Below are 17,118 nucleotides of genomic sequence, written 5' to 3' on the forward strand. Positions count from 1 at the left end.
TACCCCCAACTTGGTCTTCCAAATGCATTAGACTACAGCTCTGAATATCCTCAACCAGAATTGTTGTATTGTGTACCTTTAAACATATGAATTAATAAGACATTTCTTATGATGGCTCTAAGGTGAACCAGTTTCTTCATTTTCTTGGCAACATTTGTTCAGAGAGGGATTGGCGTTGTCTTCCAGTGAGAGAATGTAACTAGCCCAAGGTCATAGAGTGGGTTTTCATGGCATGACCTGAACCCTGGTTTCCAGAGTTATCGCTTAATGCTCAAAACACTCCTATTAGCTATATCTTTTAACAAAAAGCATATTTAGAGTATACTTAGAGCAACATTGTTCCAGAAACAACAAGGCTGCATCCACACTGCATAAATAATCCAGTTTGACACCACTTTAACTGCCATGGCTCAGTGCTATGGAATTCTGGGAATTGTAGTTTGTTGTGGTACTAGAGCTCTGACAGAGAAGACTAAAAGTCTCACAAAACTACAGTTCTCAGAATTCCATAGCATTGAGCCATGGCAGATTAAGGGGTGTCAAACTGGATTTTTTCTGCAGTGCAGATGCAGCCTAAGTCACAATGTGTCTTTAGGAGAGTAAAATATATCAGTCTGTACTAAAAAGGAGCATATGCAATGCCATGCTATTATAGAAACATACCTCTTTCCATCATCCGCTGAGCTGGTGACCAGCACTTCCTTATATACTGGTGAATCAGAAGCATTTTGCTATAATCATATGATATAAGCACCATAGAGAACCACTAGTGGTTTAAGCATTGGATTATTACTCTGGGCACCAGAGTTTGAATCCCAGCTCAGCTATGTAAACACATTGGCTGACCTTGGGCAAGTCACACACTCTCAGCATCAGAGGATAGCAATGGCAAACTCCCTCTGAAGAAACTTGCCAAGAAAACCCCATGATAGGTTCACCTTAGGGCCACTATAAGTCAGAAATTACTTGAAGGCACACAGCAACATGTAATAAACACTCATACATGTATCTGCTTCTGCATGATGGGGGAGCACCATGAAATAGTGACATTTTATATTAATTACATATGTGGAGCCCTTTTCATGTGCTTTAAATCTAACCCTAGTCACTCAAGTTGATGTAAATCAGCTATTAAGTCCATGCTTTAAAAAAACAACCCAAAAACAGAGTTTTGGGTCAGGCTGTTGGCTATTTAAAATATTATATTTTTCTTTAATTATCAAATAAGCCTTAAAAAGAAAGAAAATGCAATTCAGCTGTAAAAAAGGAAGCTACACATTGATTAAAATATTTTCAATACTTCAGAATCCCTCTTCAAAAATAATTGATATATTCTTTTTTTCTTTTTATTAATTTTTACCATATGTTCATATTAATATTGGAACCATAAGATCTGGAATTTTAAGAGCTACAAAACTGTGAGTTTGCTCCCTTTAAAAAGAAAAAAGCAAACAAAAATAAAACCTAAAGACTGATAGATTTGCTAAACAAGTGAAATTCAGGAGACACCTTTGAAAAGGAGGCCCATGAACAGAAGGCATATATTATTAATGTTTGTGCTTTGTTGTCCTTATATATATTAGCAACATAGTCCATTACAGTTTTTAAAAGAACACCATTTGCTTGCAAAGCCTAGTAAGCAACACAAAGAGCAACTAACTGAATGATAAATAGCTAAAGTTTAGCCATGTGTGGTTATGTTTCTTTGCACACAGCTTTGGGGACTTAACTTCAGGCAACTCATCTGGAACTTTCCTCCAGCAGTCATGTTCATGCAGATACATTTGCTTGTTTGCTGCTTGTTCGTGTTTGATCAATTTGATCCTGACTCTCACAGAACGTGTGGAGCTACTATAGCCAGAAGTCGTCATTTTGGTTTGGACACTGTTGAATTTGTTTTTCAGGCTTTTGTTATGATGTGCTTGGTGTTTACGAGAGATTGATGACTCTAGGGACAAAACCCATTACAGTTATCCACAGGCTACAGAGACCAATGCCATGTTAAAAAGGAAAAAGAAAGTAAAAAGAAATAAAAGAAAGAAAAGAAAAGAAAAGAAAGAAAGAAAGAAAGAAAGAAAGAGTAAAAAATGCTCCAGGATTCTCCTGCCACTGTCCACTTCTTCTTACCCAGAAGGATCCTTCTTTTGAAATCGCTTCTGGGTACAGCAAGTAAGCATGGGAAACTAATATTGTGACAGATAAGTATAACAGTATGCAAAGTGGACAGAAGCTTGCTCTGTCAGGCAGTAACTGCATCTTCTTACATGATACTGGCATTGTGTGACTACATTCATATATGCCAACTCACACTCAAAGGACAACAGCTGCATACACCACCACAAAATATGCTATAAAGCGCACAATCAGAAATTGATAAATTGTGTGCAAGAATACAGGTGCTGTAGGAAGAAATTGGCAAAACCACTTCTGGGTAGTCCTTGCTTAAGAAAACCCTATGAAATTCATGGGGTTGCCGTAAGCTGACAGACAACTTGAGGGCACATACGCACATGTAATAATAATAATAATAATAATAATAATAATAATAATACATAAGACTAGGCAAATACATCTTGTATACAGCATTGTGTATTTTCCTATATAATGGAATTACTTCTATACATGAACCTCAGTATTTACCTTAGCATACTGTCATCTGGCCATTCAGAATTGAGCAATATTTGCTTTCCTGCCCATGTTTCTATGTGTGAATTTGCAGTTTGTGGAACTTGTGATGGCACTTTCACAAATGTCTGAGTAAACAAAGCCCAGAAGGAGACTAGATTTTCTGGAATATTTTTACACTACTCTAAAGGCAAGTTATCAGAGGCAGTCAGAGATTAGTAGACATTCATTTACATGCCAAAGCAGACGCACATGTTGCCTTTCTCAACCACACTCATACCTCAACATGAGAAGGGACACTTCTCTTTGGAAAAATCTGGGGGCACCTCTCCAACTGCTCTGCCCACAGGCAAAAGGTAATTTTTCTGCCTTCTGGCTCTGTTCCAGCCCAGCAGAGACTTTTATATAAGGAGCTGGTATCTGGACAGTGCCCCCCTTTAGTTGTTTGCCTAAGAGGCAACAGCCCTATGTGAGGTTACTTACTACTGACATTTTGGGGAGACTTTTCTCTCTAGGCAGGGGAAGGATGTGTTGAGGTTTTGAATTGCTTAGTTCATTTTAAAGATGAGAGGTCATTAGAGATTAATGAGCCACCACTGTTTTCATCCCCAACCCCCATGGCTGAAAGGCAGCATAGAAATAAACAACAATACTCCAAAACGTAACACCCAAATATTTTATAGAAAGTAGTAAACCCACTGGGTGACCATGGGCAAGTCAGACTTTCTCAGGCTCAGAGGAAGGCAAAGGCAAGCCCCCTTCTTGCCAAACAAAATCCTTGAGACAGGGTCACCTTAGGGTCACCATATGATGCATAATAACAAAGTAAATGTGTGTGTGTGTGTGTATGTGTGTATCCCCTTACATATACTCAAGGCAATACATATGGGTCTTCTCCTCCTCTCAACTTTCTCCTCACAATAACTATATTGAGTTGGATCAATCTGACAGATATCTCTCTTAGAATCAGGTTCTTCCAGCTTCCAATCCAGAATTCTAACTATTGTATGATCTTGGATTTTTTCTTGTGTCACATGACTTCATCTGTATGAATCCCACAAGGTACACTAAATGTAAGTCAATCTCTTTGTGCAAAAATGTAATATTATGATCAACAAGAAATCCTGCCAAGACTGTCATCTCATAATCTACAGCCGGTCAAGGTTTCATTCAGCTACATTCTGCCACTCAAAGATGTGTAAACCGTAATGTCATTGGATGTAATTGTTATCCTTTTCATTGTAAAGGCACATATGTAAATAAGCAAGACTCTATCTAACCCAGAAGTGGAATTCATGTGGCCCTGAAAACTATACTGTTGAACTACATCCCTGAGCAATTCTCACCATTGGCTATGCTGCCTAGGGCTGATGGGACATGCAGTCCAATCATATCTGGAGAGTGACGTGATTCCCAACTCTGATCTAAGCCTTCTCCAATTTGAGCCCCTCCATAGGAGTTGGCTGATAACCCATTATTCCCAGATATTGTGGTCCAATGGACAACATAGTCTGGGGATAGTTAGAGTTGCCTTCCAACACCTATGTAGGGGTCTTTTTACCTGTTTGTGGCATACATTTAATACTTAGGGTATTTTTTTTTTAATGTGGAAGAAGGAGTTCTTGCCAAATGGGAGTATTATGCCATACTGTCCAAGGTTCAGCAAAAAGAAGCAGGGAGAGCCATTCTTTTATTTGAAAGGAGATTTATCAGTGCCATATCAAAATACTTTGCTGCCTGAAGCACAGTTTAAAAGCCCCCCCCCCCCAGTCCTGCCAATGCTTGAAAAAGTCTTGCTGCACCATTCAGATATCAATTCCTGTCTTCATTTACCTTTGATTCTGCACTTCCCTCCTCACCCTGCAGCCTGAGAAAGATGCTTAGAGTAATATAATGTGTTGTTGTTGTTGTTGTTGTTGTGTGCCTTCAAGTCCTTTCCAACTTATGGCAAGCCTATCATGAGGTTTTCTTGGCAAGTTTTATCAGAGGTGGTTTGCCATTGCCATCCTCTGAGGCGGAGAGTGTGTGACTTGGCCAAGGTCACCCAGTGGGTTTACATGGCCGAGCCAGAATTTGAACTCTGATCTCCAGCATCATAGTCCAGTGCTCAAGCCACACCACTGCACTGACCGTCTAGTAGTATAATAGGAAAGCACAAAATGCCTGGACTGTGTATTTTAAAAAGCCAATTCCTGTCCTCTTTCTTTTTTTCTGCTCCAGTTCTGATGCTATGGCTATACCTGTGCTGACTTTCTCATCACACTTTATTCCCAGAGGAGGATGGGGTCTCAACAGCAGTGGTGCAGGGAATCTGTTCTGGGGTTTTGTCCAAACCTGAAAGGCACTATCCTTGCACCAATAGACTCAGTACCTTGTATAACACCTATAGATGTGGGTACAAAACCTAGCGAAATGTTCACTGCTCCATAGACACCACCACTATCTGTCCCCATTGCTCTCCCCTTCCCTCACCCACTGCCACCAGTAATAAAAGAGTCCCAGTTTCAAACACTTGAATACACCAGCAAGACTGTGAAAACCAGTTCTGGGTTAGCAAAGAATGGGCAGATAGGTAGGCAGGCAGGCAAACTGTTGGAATTATCATTTTCTTGAGAACCGCTAGAAACTGCTGTGTCCCAACACAAACTCTTAATTCAGTAAGTTTTACAATCCCCTTTCCATACCACTTCAGAAGAAGCAAGCCCCAGACATTTAACTGGTTGGCTTTTAACTTTTAACTTGTTAATTGTGTCAGTTTGTTTGTTTGTTTCAAATGTTATTGTTTCATAAAGCCATACTTGTGTGTTAATAGTTTTCATCTCACTGCAAAAGCTGCTTTGGAAGATTTTATTTTTAAGTTGAAAGGCATCCTCTTAGTTCAAGTAGAAAAGGGAAAAAGAAGGAAAGGATTACAAAGTAATTCAGTACAGGACTGCTACTTTAGACATACAATGAAGGAAAAGGATAAAAAAAAAATATTGAAAGGGTATAGTGAGAGCCTGAATGGTGTAGTGGTTCGGATATTAGACTAGAACCCTAAAGATCAGGGTTCAAATCCCTGCTCAGCCATGGACACCACTGGAGACCTTGGGCAAGTCACAGTCTCTCAGCCTCAGAGGAAGGCAACACACGGACCCCTTGTGAACAAATTTGGCCAGGAAAACCCCGTGATAAGAGTCACACCTTGGAGTTGCCATAAGTCGGAAAATGACTAGCAGCCACACATCAACAACAGCTGGAAGGAGCCAGTGTGGTGTAGTGGTTTGAGTGAGTATGGCCAATGGAAACTTCCTTGGCAAGGTGAAGTCGAAGGCTTCCATGGCCGGTGGCATCCATAGTTTTCTGTAGGTTTTGGGGGGCGATGTGGCCATGTTCTAGAAGAGTTTATCCCTGACGTTTTAGAGAAGATGTCAGCCACAGATGCTGGCAAAACGTCAGGAATAAACTCTTCTAGAACATGGCCACATTGCCCAAAAAACCCAGAGAAAACTTTCCTTGGTAAAGTCACACCCTCTCAGCCTCAGAGGAAGTTAATGGCAAACCCCCACAAATCTTGCCAAGAAACCTCCAGGAAAAGGGTCACGTTAGGTGACTTAAAGGCACATAGCAACAACAAACAAACAACTGGACTATATATTAAACTAAAAAAGCAATAGTCCATTCCCATCCAGGGATTTTGTACAACTAGAATAATCAATTTCCAATCTTATCCATTCACCAGCTCTCCTTAACTTTGCCCAAACTGACTAAAAACCAAATACGCATCTCCTTTCCCACCGTTTACTATTTTCGCTGCTTCCAATGGCAGCAGGGCCAATCCCTCTGAGCAAAGGGAAAGGGGGAAAGAGCTGGGCTTGCCTTGAGGGAAGCCAGGGGCTACTTCCAGACAAAACTGTTATCCATTAACATCCAATTATCACTTGGTCCAAGCCATTAATTATAAATCAGCCTCCTAATTGGGATAATTAGCTCTCCGCTGCTTAATGTAGCGTGACTGATGCGTTTGGAGCGAATGTAATCACTCCATTTGTTTAGCTTTAGGAGAACAATATCAAATTCGTATGCTTTAATTTCAGCCCCGCTTCTCCCGATGGCATTAAAGAGCACTTTGTGGGTTCAGTTTAATTGTTTGGGAGTCAGGCCACTAAGGGCCCTAAGTCAGTTCTCTCCAGAAAGACTAAATAACCCCACGGGAGAAAGATTTCCCGTCAGGATCTTAAAAGCAAGAGCAGCTGAATAGCTGTATTGCAAATATTCATCTTAAGCATCTCTCCCTCAGTGGATCTGGCACAGGAGAGGAAGGCGGGCGGATTTGGTTGGTCCAAAAGCAGCCCCTACTTGCCTTTTTATTGCTTAAGTCATATTCGATCTTTTACTTTCTCTTATATTATTATTAACATCTCCCTTTTGTTGTTCGGCTGCTATTTATTTCAACAAAGTAATGGGAGGAAAAACAGCTTTATAAAGACAGTAAGAAATATGAATTAGTGTTGGATCTTTTGCTTCACTTTCCAGATAAAAGAACTTCGAAATTCTTATATTTTCTGTTGTGGATATATAATGCCCAGTGCTGAGTCCATCTTACATGGATCTCTCTCTCTCTCTCTCTCTCTCTTTTTCTTGGTGTCTGAAGGATTATAGCAAGTTGGCTAAGAGTTCCTAGTAACTCTAAAACCTACAGTTGAACCAAAACACAGTTAATTTCTTCCTGTCATTTCGAGATTTGGCATCGGATAGTGATGATGAGGAGGAGGATTCATGTTATTTTTTTAAAACTTTTGTATGTTTTAATCTTAATTTTATATTGGTTTAACTAGGTTATTTTAAATGTTTTCCCCTCACCCCCCCAAAAATGTTTTTAAAGTGTTTTTTAATCTCGTGAGCCGTCTTTTAGGGAGAAAGGAGGCATAAAAATGAAATAATAAATTATTATTATTATTATTATTATTATTTGAAAAAGCCTTTGGACTTCCGCTCCGCTCTGGGCCCCACGACAAACTCCAACTCCCAGAATTCCATAGCCTTGAGCCAGAAAGAGTTAAAGCGGTACCAAACCGGGTTATTTCTCCAATGTGTATGCAGACGATGTCTGGAGGATAGGCGAGGGGGGGGGAGGAACAAAAAGGGAAAACACTATTTCCCCCCTTTCCTCAGCTTGATGTTTCTTTAATGAGGGCTGCTGAGAAAGCCGCCTTTAGCTGCGGGACATGATTAGATATTTATTACTGTCATTTACATGGAAAATTTGAAGAGCCAACCGAGCGGAACCCAAAGGGAGTGGGGTGACCCACATATACACACACACACACTCACACACACATGCGGCGTAAAAGCTCAAGGAAGGGGTCCTGGTGTCGTTACCGGAGCAGCTGGGACGAAGTGACAGGAACAGCGGGGAAGTCCCGGGGACAAAATAAATGGAGCAGACAATTAAAGCGGAACGAAAGCGCCCTACGGATAAATGGTGTGGACCGAGGCGTTGTGAAACTGCTCATCCCACTCAAAGAAATGGGAACTATGTGCGCGGGTTAGCATGATACTCCACCAGGTTTTTTTCTCTCGCTTTTCAAAATCTTGTTCAAAAAGCACACATACACGCACCGCAAACTTTTAAAAACTTGAGCTGCAGCCCAAGGGTCCTGTAGAGGCTTTTAAAGTCCTACTCTCTAAGGATTTTAAGTCCTACACCTAACTTACCCAGAAAAAAAAGAAGCCCGCTGACTTCAAGGCAAGCTTTCGAGACGCACAGGATTCTTCGGCGAATGGATAAATAAAAACCTGTAGAGAAAGAGGAGGCGAATCGCATAGGTTTGAGAGTGATTCCCAAACTCTGGTCTTCCAAGTGTTTTGGACTTTAACTCCCAGAATCCTTGACCATCGGCCGCGATGGCTGAGGCTTCTGGGAGCTAACGTCCAAAACAGCTGGAAGACCCAAGATTAGGAACCACTGCGATGGAGGTTCCTAATCGCGATTGGGGATTTGCCCTCAACCTCTGCTTTTCTAGTCGACTTCCATAGGGTTTCTCAGGAATAGGGTTTTGTTTTTTTCCCGTGTTAAGGTGAGGAAGAATAACCAGGTTGTTCGAAAATAATGGTGTTTTTTTAAAGGTCGTTGCCTCTGCATCCCGCTAAGAAAGAGCTTTTAAGGAGGAGAAGAGGGCCTGTTATTTTTGGACCTGGCCCCTTGCAAAGGAAATAACAACCACGTTTCCTTCCAAGTTTACAGAACTTCGGCTGTAAACCTCAACTGGAAGATTGTGAAGGATGCGGTAAAGACCAAAAAAACCACAGCTTCGGGGAAAGGGAGGACAAACCCGATAGAAAAATGGGTAGGAGAGTTATTTCCGCACATTTCACATTTCACATCTAAACGAAATGAAAGAAGGGATTTTAAAAATGTATCCTGTTGAATGAAGATCGGGGAGAAGGGCGGCGCGAAAAGTTCACGACAGAGACGCTCACTTTACACAAATAATCTTACTGAAAAAACCCAATCTAATACATATAGTATCCTGACACATACTAATACACACACACACACACACACACTTAAACAAACAAAACTCCGGGTTCGGGATTAGAATTGTGTCCTATAAAACTACGGAACAACAATGAAATCGGTTTGTAATCAAATGCTTCGGCTTAAGTGGGCTAGGGACAAACCTTTCCCCCTCGATCTCCAAATAATGATATCACAACCTTCCCTTTTTTTCGTTTGGGAGGTCTTAAAGGTATCACAGTTAGTGTAAAAGTCAACTATATTCGTAAGAAGAAAAAAGAAATCGCTACAGCTGTTGAGCATTTATATATATATTGTGTGTGTGTATCAGGATCGCATCCTAAGCATCGGAAGACCTTTCTTTTTCATTGACTAATTGTGGAATGCAGGAAAAGATATATTTCTGTGCATATATATATATATATATATATATATATATATATATTCTCCTGCATTCCACAATTAGTCAATGGAAAAGAAAGGTCTTCCGATGCTTAGGATGCGATCCTAACACCTATTTTCTGGGAAAACAAACTCCTGCTGAAGTCTGCAGGGCTTGCTTCGTTTTGGGGGTGGCTGAGCTGGGAACAGACCGAGTTTTGAGAACCGTGTAAAAATACAGTAGTCTCAAAGCAACCAAAGGGCTTACTCTCAGGTAAATTGTTCGTTGTTGTGTGCTTCCAAGTCGTTTCCGACTTATGGTAATCCTAAAGTGAACCTATCCTGGAGTTTTCTTGGCAAGCTTCTTCAGTGTGTGTGTGTGTGGTTTGCCATGGCCATCCTCTGAGGCTGAGAGAGTGTGACTTGCCCAAAGTCATCCAGTGGGTTCCTATGGCCGAGCCAGGATTCAAACCCTAGTTTCCAGTCATAGTCCAACCCTCAAACTACTACATCAGGCTGCCACATTTACATTCAATAAATGTGTTTGTGTTTATGCATGTTTTTCTGCATTTTTCTAACTTTTGGGGGGTCCCCCCACGCACTTGAAAACTATTTCCAAACTTTCTCCCAAATCTTCCTCGGGGCATTGCTTTAACTAATCGGGGAAAGAAACGAATCGCCGAGCCTAAACTACTTGTTGAGCCACTGGATAAACCAGTGATGGACAAACCAGGACGCCTTTATATTTGAAAGCCCCGTTGTCGTTTTTATATCTGAAGTTGCTTGAAAACGCAACTTCTCTCAACTGTTCGAAGAATAACAAAGTTCTGATTACAAGCAGCTTTTTTAATAACCCTATGGCTGCATTGGCACTGCAGAAATAATCCAGTTGGACACCACTTTAACAGCCACGGCTCAGTGCTACGGAATTCTAGAAACTGTATTTTTGTGAGACATTTAGCCTTCTCTGTCAGAGAGCTCTGGTGTCACAGCAAACTACACTTCCCAGAACTCCATAGCACTGAGCCATGGTAGTTAAAATGGTGTCAAACTGGATTATTTCTGCAGGGTGTTTTGGACCATGGATTTCCGAACCGAGTGTGTTCAGATAGTCTCAACCAGAGTAGACCCATCGAACCAACGGGATTTACTTAAGTCATCCTTTATCATTCATTCATTGATTCAGGAATTTATTCCATGTGTCTACTCCGGTTAGGAGCAGCAACTGGCCAGGCTGCATCCACACTGGAGAAATAACCCGGTTTGGCCCCGCTTTAACACTTTCCTGGCTCAAGGCTATGGAATTCTGGGAGTTGGAGTTTGTTGTGGGGCCCAGAGCGGAGCTCCCACCGAGTCTGGTACTTTGGGAGCAGGACTGCTAGGTTTCCAAAACGGCAATAAGTGACAGCCCAAATTCCTGAGAGCGAGGAAGAAGCTGTCAACAAACCTGCGTGCCACCTCCAAGCCAAATGAATCCAGTATTCGGATTTATTTTAGCCACATATAAACTCAGCGCAACGATCGCATTCATAAATTACCTGGTGCGCAGGTTTCTACCTTTATGAAGGACCCACATCCTAAAATATATATAAAAAAGAAGCTTTCCAGAACAAATTGTTCTTTATAGGTCCAAATCACACTGCAGAAGTAATCCAGTTTGAGACTGCTTTAACCTCCCTGGCTCAGTGCTAGGAAATCCTGGGACATTGCGAGACATGTTAGCCTTCTCTGTCAGAGAGATCTAGTGCCACAGTAAACTACAATCCGCAGGATTTCCTAACACTGGGCCAGGGCAGTTAAAGCAGTCTCAAACTGGATTATTTCTGCAGTGCGTTTTGGGGGCCATAGGGAGGTTGCTCGGCCCCCAAAGAGCGCTTTAAACGGATTGACATTCAGGGCCGGGGAAGGGTCCCTCGAGGGCATTTAGTCGTGCCTCTCACCTTTGCAGCCGCGGTCCCCAGGGCTTTCAATTCTCTTTCCCTGGGATAAGGAGACCCCAAAAGTGAACTCTCCTGGCCTTCAGCTGCTGGGGGAATATTGTCTTTGGCTTGAAATCTCATCCCGGTGCTTTCCCCGGCCCCTCTTTCCCTCTCCGCCTGGAGGCTCCTGGGGCTGTTTAGCTTATTAAAACATCATTATGGAAATAGGGGTGAAATTTACCATCTCGATGCCTGAATAGGGAAACCACGGAGGCCCCTCCGGCCAGCGATTTGGGATGCGCGGAGCAGACGGAGGGCGAGAGCATTTTAAGAGGAAATAAAGAAAGATACATTTTGTTAAAATGATCACAAAAAAGCCCCGAGACCAAACTTGGACGTCCTCCTCCACTTTCCCTTCATAACGCTTCTGTAGCTTGATCCACAATGGAGGAATAATCCGATTTGACCCATCTTTGTACCACAAACAAACGTCAATTCCCACAATTCCATAGCATGGAGCCATGGAACTTAAAGCGGGGTCAAAACGGATTATTTCCCCAGTGCAAACAAGTTTGGGGATCGAACATGATTATTTAAAACCTCGTCGCCGCCTCGCTAAAGGAGAGGAAAAACATACATTAAAAGTAACATCTTTCAAATCTATCGAATCAAATCTATTAAATCCGGGATTTAATTTGATTTTATTTCTATCCCTGGAACCCATCTGCTAAAAATGATCTCTTCTTTTGGATTTGCCTCCTTTTCAGTAAAGAGGGGGAAAGGGGACGGAAAACAACATTTAGAGAGAGAACTAATGTTTTCCAAACGGAACCAAGCCAGAAAGAAGGGAGCACAGGGGGAAAGAACGAAAGAAAGCAGTCTGGCTGGAAGAGTCACGGCCGAATCGGAAAGGCTGCCTCATCCCTGCGTCTACACGATAGAAATCGTTTAGTCTGACGCCACTTTGAAACCTGGAGTTTGCTATAATGCCTCTGAGGACGGAGGCTCAAGACTAGGAAAAACTCATGCTCTCACCTTCTCTCTTCCAAAGGTGCGGCAAGATGCCTTTGCAGACTGGGATTTGTAGTTTCCCAAGCTCCCCCCAGGGAACCCGGGCCCTCGCCAAACTACAGATCCCAGGATGCCGTAGCCATGGAGCCAAGGCTGTTCAAGCAGGGATCAAACGGCATTAATATATTTCTATGTACTACAGCGGAGACTCAGCAAGCGAAAGAGTCATCGGCTTCAGCGTCGGCCTACAGCGGGGCTCGACTCTTTCATAGGCATTGGGTGACTTGGGGGCGAGTCACACTCTCTCAGCCTCAGAGGACGGCAAACAGCAGCTGAAGAACCCTTGCCAAGGAAACCCCTCCGCCAATGTCGGAAAGGACGCGGAGGCGCCAGCGTTACGTAGCAAGTCTGGAAACTTTCCGGAGGAGCAAGCAATTAATCATCATCATCATCATCATCATCATCATATGAAAATTTATTTCGTCCATTAGATGGAGGCGGCTTACTTCAATTAAAAAAAACATATAACGTAATCAAATAAACCCCATTATTCCCCTTCCTTAAAACAAACCTACACCATTACGAGACAGCAAGCATGATCAAATTAAGGTGAAATTGCATCCGCACTGCGGGACTGACCCGCTTTCACCGCGGAGGGCGTTGTGGGAGCCCTTTCCCCACCCCAAGAGCAACCCAAAGGGAAGACACCCCTCTTCCTCCTCCTCACCTTCCTCCGCTGCTCCTCTCCCTGGGCGCCTTCTTTCTGGGCAAAGTTTGGGGTCGCTGGGCGGCTTGTTCCTGTCAGAAGTTTGGGCCAAAGAGGTCGGAGGGGAGGCTACCTTTCCAGCTGAGGCCGAGGGAAGGGGTCGCCTTGGGGGGAGTAGGCCTCTGAGGGCAGCAGGGGAGGGAAAAGAGGCGCCAAAGTCCCCTCGCAGCGAGGAATGGGGAGCCAAGCTCGGCCTCCCTGCGGCCACCTCCGACCCCCGCCCCACTCTCTTCCCAGCTGCCACAGAACTGGGGGAGGAGGAGGCAGGGAGGAGTTTTAAAAGGCGCTTCCCACCGAGCCAGGCTCTCCCCCCAGCCACGCTGCCATTGGCCCTGCCGCCTGTCAATCACGCCGCGACCTTCCCCTCCTCCTCTTCCTCCTCCTCCTATTGGGTCTCTTTCAGGGGAGGGGACCTTTGCTTCTACCTTTCTTGATATTGAGCCCAGTCAGGTGTCCAAGTCTCTCATTGGCAGGTCAGGGCTGGCGGGAGAAAGGAAGGCAGAGGGGAAGCCCAGCTGGAAACTGAGGAGACTTAAGGGCTCCCATGTTGGCCTCTTCTTGGTCTTCTGGGAAAGTGTGTGTGTGTGTGTGTGTGTGTGTGTGTGTGTGTGGTGGGTGCCTTCAAGCCCTTTCCCAAAAGGGGTTTCGGGGGCCACTTTCTTCAGAAAAGGTTGGCCCTGGCCTTCCCCTCACAGGGCTGAGAGAGTGTAACTCGCCCAAGGGCACCCAGTGACTTTCCATGGCCGAGACTTCGGTCTCCAGAGTCAAACAACATTCTCTTTAGAAAGATAGGCACTGTTTTATGTCACACACACTCCCACAAAGAGGGCTCCTTCCCAAGCTTCCCCAATTTCGACCCCCCTCCGAAGGGGTTTTCCTGACCCCACATCGCGGGGGTCCTGGGCCACCTCTCTTGGAAAAGGCCTCTGGGGCTGCATACACACTGGAGAAATAACCCGATTTGGCACCGCTTTAAGTGCCCTGGCTCAAGGCTATGGAATTCTGGGAGTTAGAGTGTGTTGTGGGGCCCAGAGCAGAGACACCTTCGTGCTTGAACACGCTTTGAGTCTCTATTGAGCGTCCAGGTTCATTTAAACCCAAGGTTGCAAAAGGCCTGAGCGTTTTGAAAAACAATCCTCACTTCCTTCTCTTGCCTTCACTCGGATCTTCAGAAGGATCAGCGCAACTACTGTAGTTTAGTACTCCATGGAAGGGAAGAAGAGTCATAGAATCGTAGAGTTGGAAGAGAACACAAGGGCCACCCAGTCCAACCCCATTCTGCCATGCAGGAAATCTCAATCAAAGCATCCCCGACAGATGTCGAACTGCCCTTACTGTCAGTAGTTCCTCCTAACGTTGAGGTGGAATCTTTTTTCCTGTAGCTTGCATCCATTATTCCGGGTCCTGTTCTCTGGAGCAGCAGAAAACAAGATTGCTCCCTCCTCAATATGACATCCCTTCAAATATTTAAACAGGGTTATCATATCACCTCTTAACCTTCTCTTCTCCAGACTAAACAGCTCTCCAAGGCCTGTTACAGACTGCCAAAATAAAGCTGCTTCGGGTCTCTTTGGAGGTATGCTATTTAAATGACGCATGGGTCCTAAGAGTCCGGAGGTCGCACCAAAGCCACACTCCATTCCTAAGCACTGGAGTGCAGCTTTGGTGCAGCTTCTGGATTCTTTAGGACGCATGCATCATTTAAACAGCATACCTCCAAAGAGACCTGAAGCAGCTTTATTTTGGCAGTCTGTAACAGGCCCAAGTCTCTCCTCATAGGGCATGGTTTCCAGACCCTTTACCATTTTAGTTGCCCTCCTTTGGACACGCTCCACACCCCAAATCCCTGGTGTCTGAAAGCACAATTTACACACCGGTCTACTTCTCTCTGAACAGAATGCAACTCTCATGTCTATTTCTCTCTCTCTGTCTATATATTTATCCATCCATCCATCCACCTGTTGCTGTTGGTGTCTCCAAGTTACATTTGACTTATGGCGACCCTAAGGCTATCCTATCATAGGGGTTTGTCGGCAAGTTTCTGCAGAAGGGTTTTCTGCAGTCTATGGAAAGGTATTGAAGGCTACCTACCTATCTAGCTAGCTAGATATCCATCCATCCATCCATCCATCCATCCATCCATCCATCCATTCCACTATCTATCTATGTATCTGTCTGTCAGCCTGTCCATCCTATCTATCTATGGCCTGTTACAGACTGCCACAATAAAGCTGCTTTGGGTCTCTTTGGAGGTATGCTGTTTAAATGATGCATGGGTCCTAAGAGTCCGGAGGTCGCGCCAAAGCCACACTCCATTCCTAAGGACTGGAGTGCAGCTTTGGTGCAGCTTCCGGATTCTTAGGATGCATGCATCATTTAAACAGCATACCTCTAAAGAGACCCGAAGCAGCTTTATTTTGGCAGTCTGTAACAGGCCTATCTATCTATCTATCTATCTATCTATCTATCTATCTATCTATCTGAGCCCCTTTGCGGATTTAATATCAGTCTAGCGCTGGTGCCATGCTTTTCAGAAATGTAAAACTCTGGTACTTTGTTTTATATACTCTTAATCCGCCTCCCCCCCTGACATACACCCCAGGTTTAAACTTGTCCTAGACTTAATTGTCTGGGAATGCATCGGAGTAGACCTATAGTTGCAACACTCCACTCCATCGCAAATCTATATGGTTATTGGAAAGAGACTATGGAAAGTCATTTAAGGTTCTAGGCTACATCCGCACCTTTGGTGCCGCAGCAAACGACACTTTCCAGAATTCCATGGCAGCTCAAGTGGCGTCAAACCGGATTATTGCTACCGTGCGGATGCATCTTTGGTAGTTTCCGTTGCACTTCTGTCTCTGCTAGGCTCGTGTGGACAAAAGGTGACCTCCTCCCGGTTTGACCCCTTGCCGCGATGTGCGGGAAGGCGTTAGCCTGGGATTAAGATTGGATCCCTCCATAATCCGAGGGATTAAAAGGAGTGGCACGTTGGTGGAGGACAGGATTTCTTCTTTTTTGGGGAAAAGAAATCCCTTTAATTTCTGTGACGCTCTTTTTCCTTTCCCTTATAAACCTGGTTTATAAACCTTTTCTCTCCCTCTCCCTCTGCAAAGCAGCCGAGATCGCGCTTTCCCTCCTTCTTTCCCCCTTCTTTCTCCTTTCTTTCCCCTTTCCTCCTTTCCCTTTTGGCAGAAGAGTTGACTAAAACTGCGGCGTCGGTTTTATTTGCTTTTCGGCTTTGTCATGCCTTTGGAGCCGAAAGGGGCAGTTGTTGAAAGCCTTTTTTGCAGGGATCGCTAATAGATGCCAGGGTCCTCCTTGCCTTTTCGAGGCTCTCCCATCCCAGAAGGATTTAGGATGGGATTGGGGAGGACGAGACGCCATTTCAGGTTCCCAAAACACCCTGTTTTAAAATGACTGCGGATAAGAGGATTAAAACAATAATACCCTTCTCTTCTTGAGGGTTTTTCCCCCTCCCTCTTCTCCCTCCCCTTCCTCCTCCTCTAGAAAAGATTTCTTCTCCCAGAGCAAAACCGTTTAGGCAGGAATTAAGGGAACAAGAAAGACTGAAAGTTGCGGGGATGGAAGAGGCGACGAGGAAGGAAGGAAGGAAGGAAAAAAGAGGTAGAGAGAAGCCGCACTTCTCCATCGAAGCCGGGAGATCATTTCTTTTTCAAGTTTTGAACTTGTAGAACCGAGAGAGTTCAAGGAGAGAGGAATCTAAATTTGATTTTTTAAATGTTATTTTAAATGAAGAAAGGCAAGGATGCGTTTCCTCAAAAGACCAAGTCTGCTTTCAATGTATTTCTAAAGCAATCAATACAATAAAATCAAGTCTCAAAAGGAGAAAATACATTAAGCCTTTTAAGGTGATGATGTCCCCCTCCCCAAATCCTTTCCTTCGCCTATTTCTT

General features: G+C 43.9%; 1 protein-coding gene across 1 annotated transcript in view; it reads right to left on the reverse strand.

The window, feature by feature from the left end:
* DMBX1 (diencephalon/mesencephalon homeobox 1) overlaps positions 1 to 13,252 on the reverse strand; it is a 32,901-nt gene extending 19,649 nt beyond the window's left edge. The window contains exon 1 of the mRNA XM_089518645.1: positions 13,163 to 13,252. The gene's annotated coding sequence lies outside the window, so the exon portion shown is untranslated. The remainder of the gene's footprint in view (positions 1 to 13,162) is intronic.
* Positions 13,253 to 17,118: the final 3,866 nt, after the last annotated feature.

The sequence above is a fragment of the Sceloporus occidentalis genome, unplaced genomic scaffold (assembly GCF_023333645.1).
Source record: "Sceloporus occidentalis isolate IW3139 unplaced genomic scaffold, rSceOcc1.0.p SCAF_3, whole genome shotgun sequence".
NCBI classification, from domain to species: Eukaryota; Metazoa; Chordata; class Lepidosauria; order Squamata; family Phrynosomatidae; genus Sceloporus; species Sceloporus occidentalis.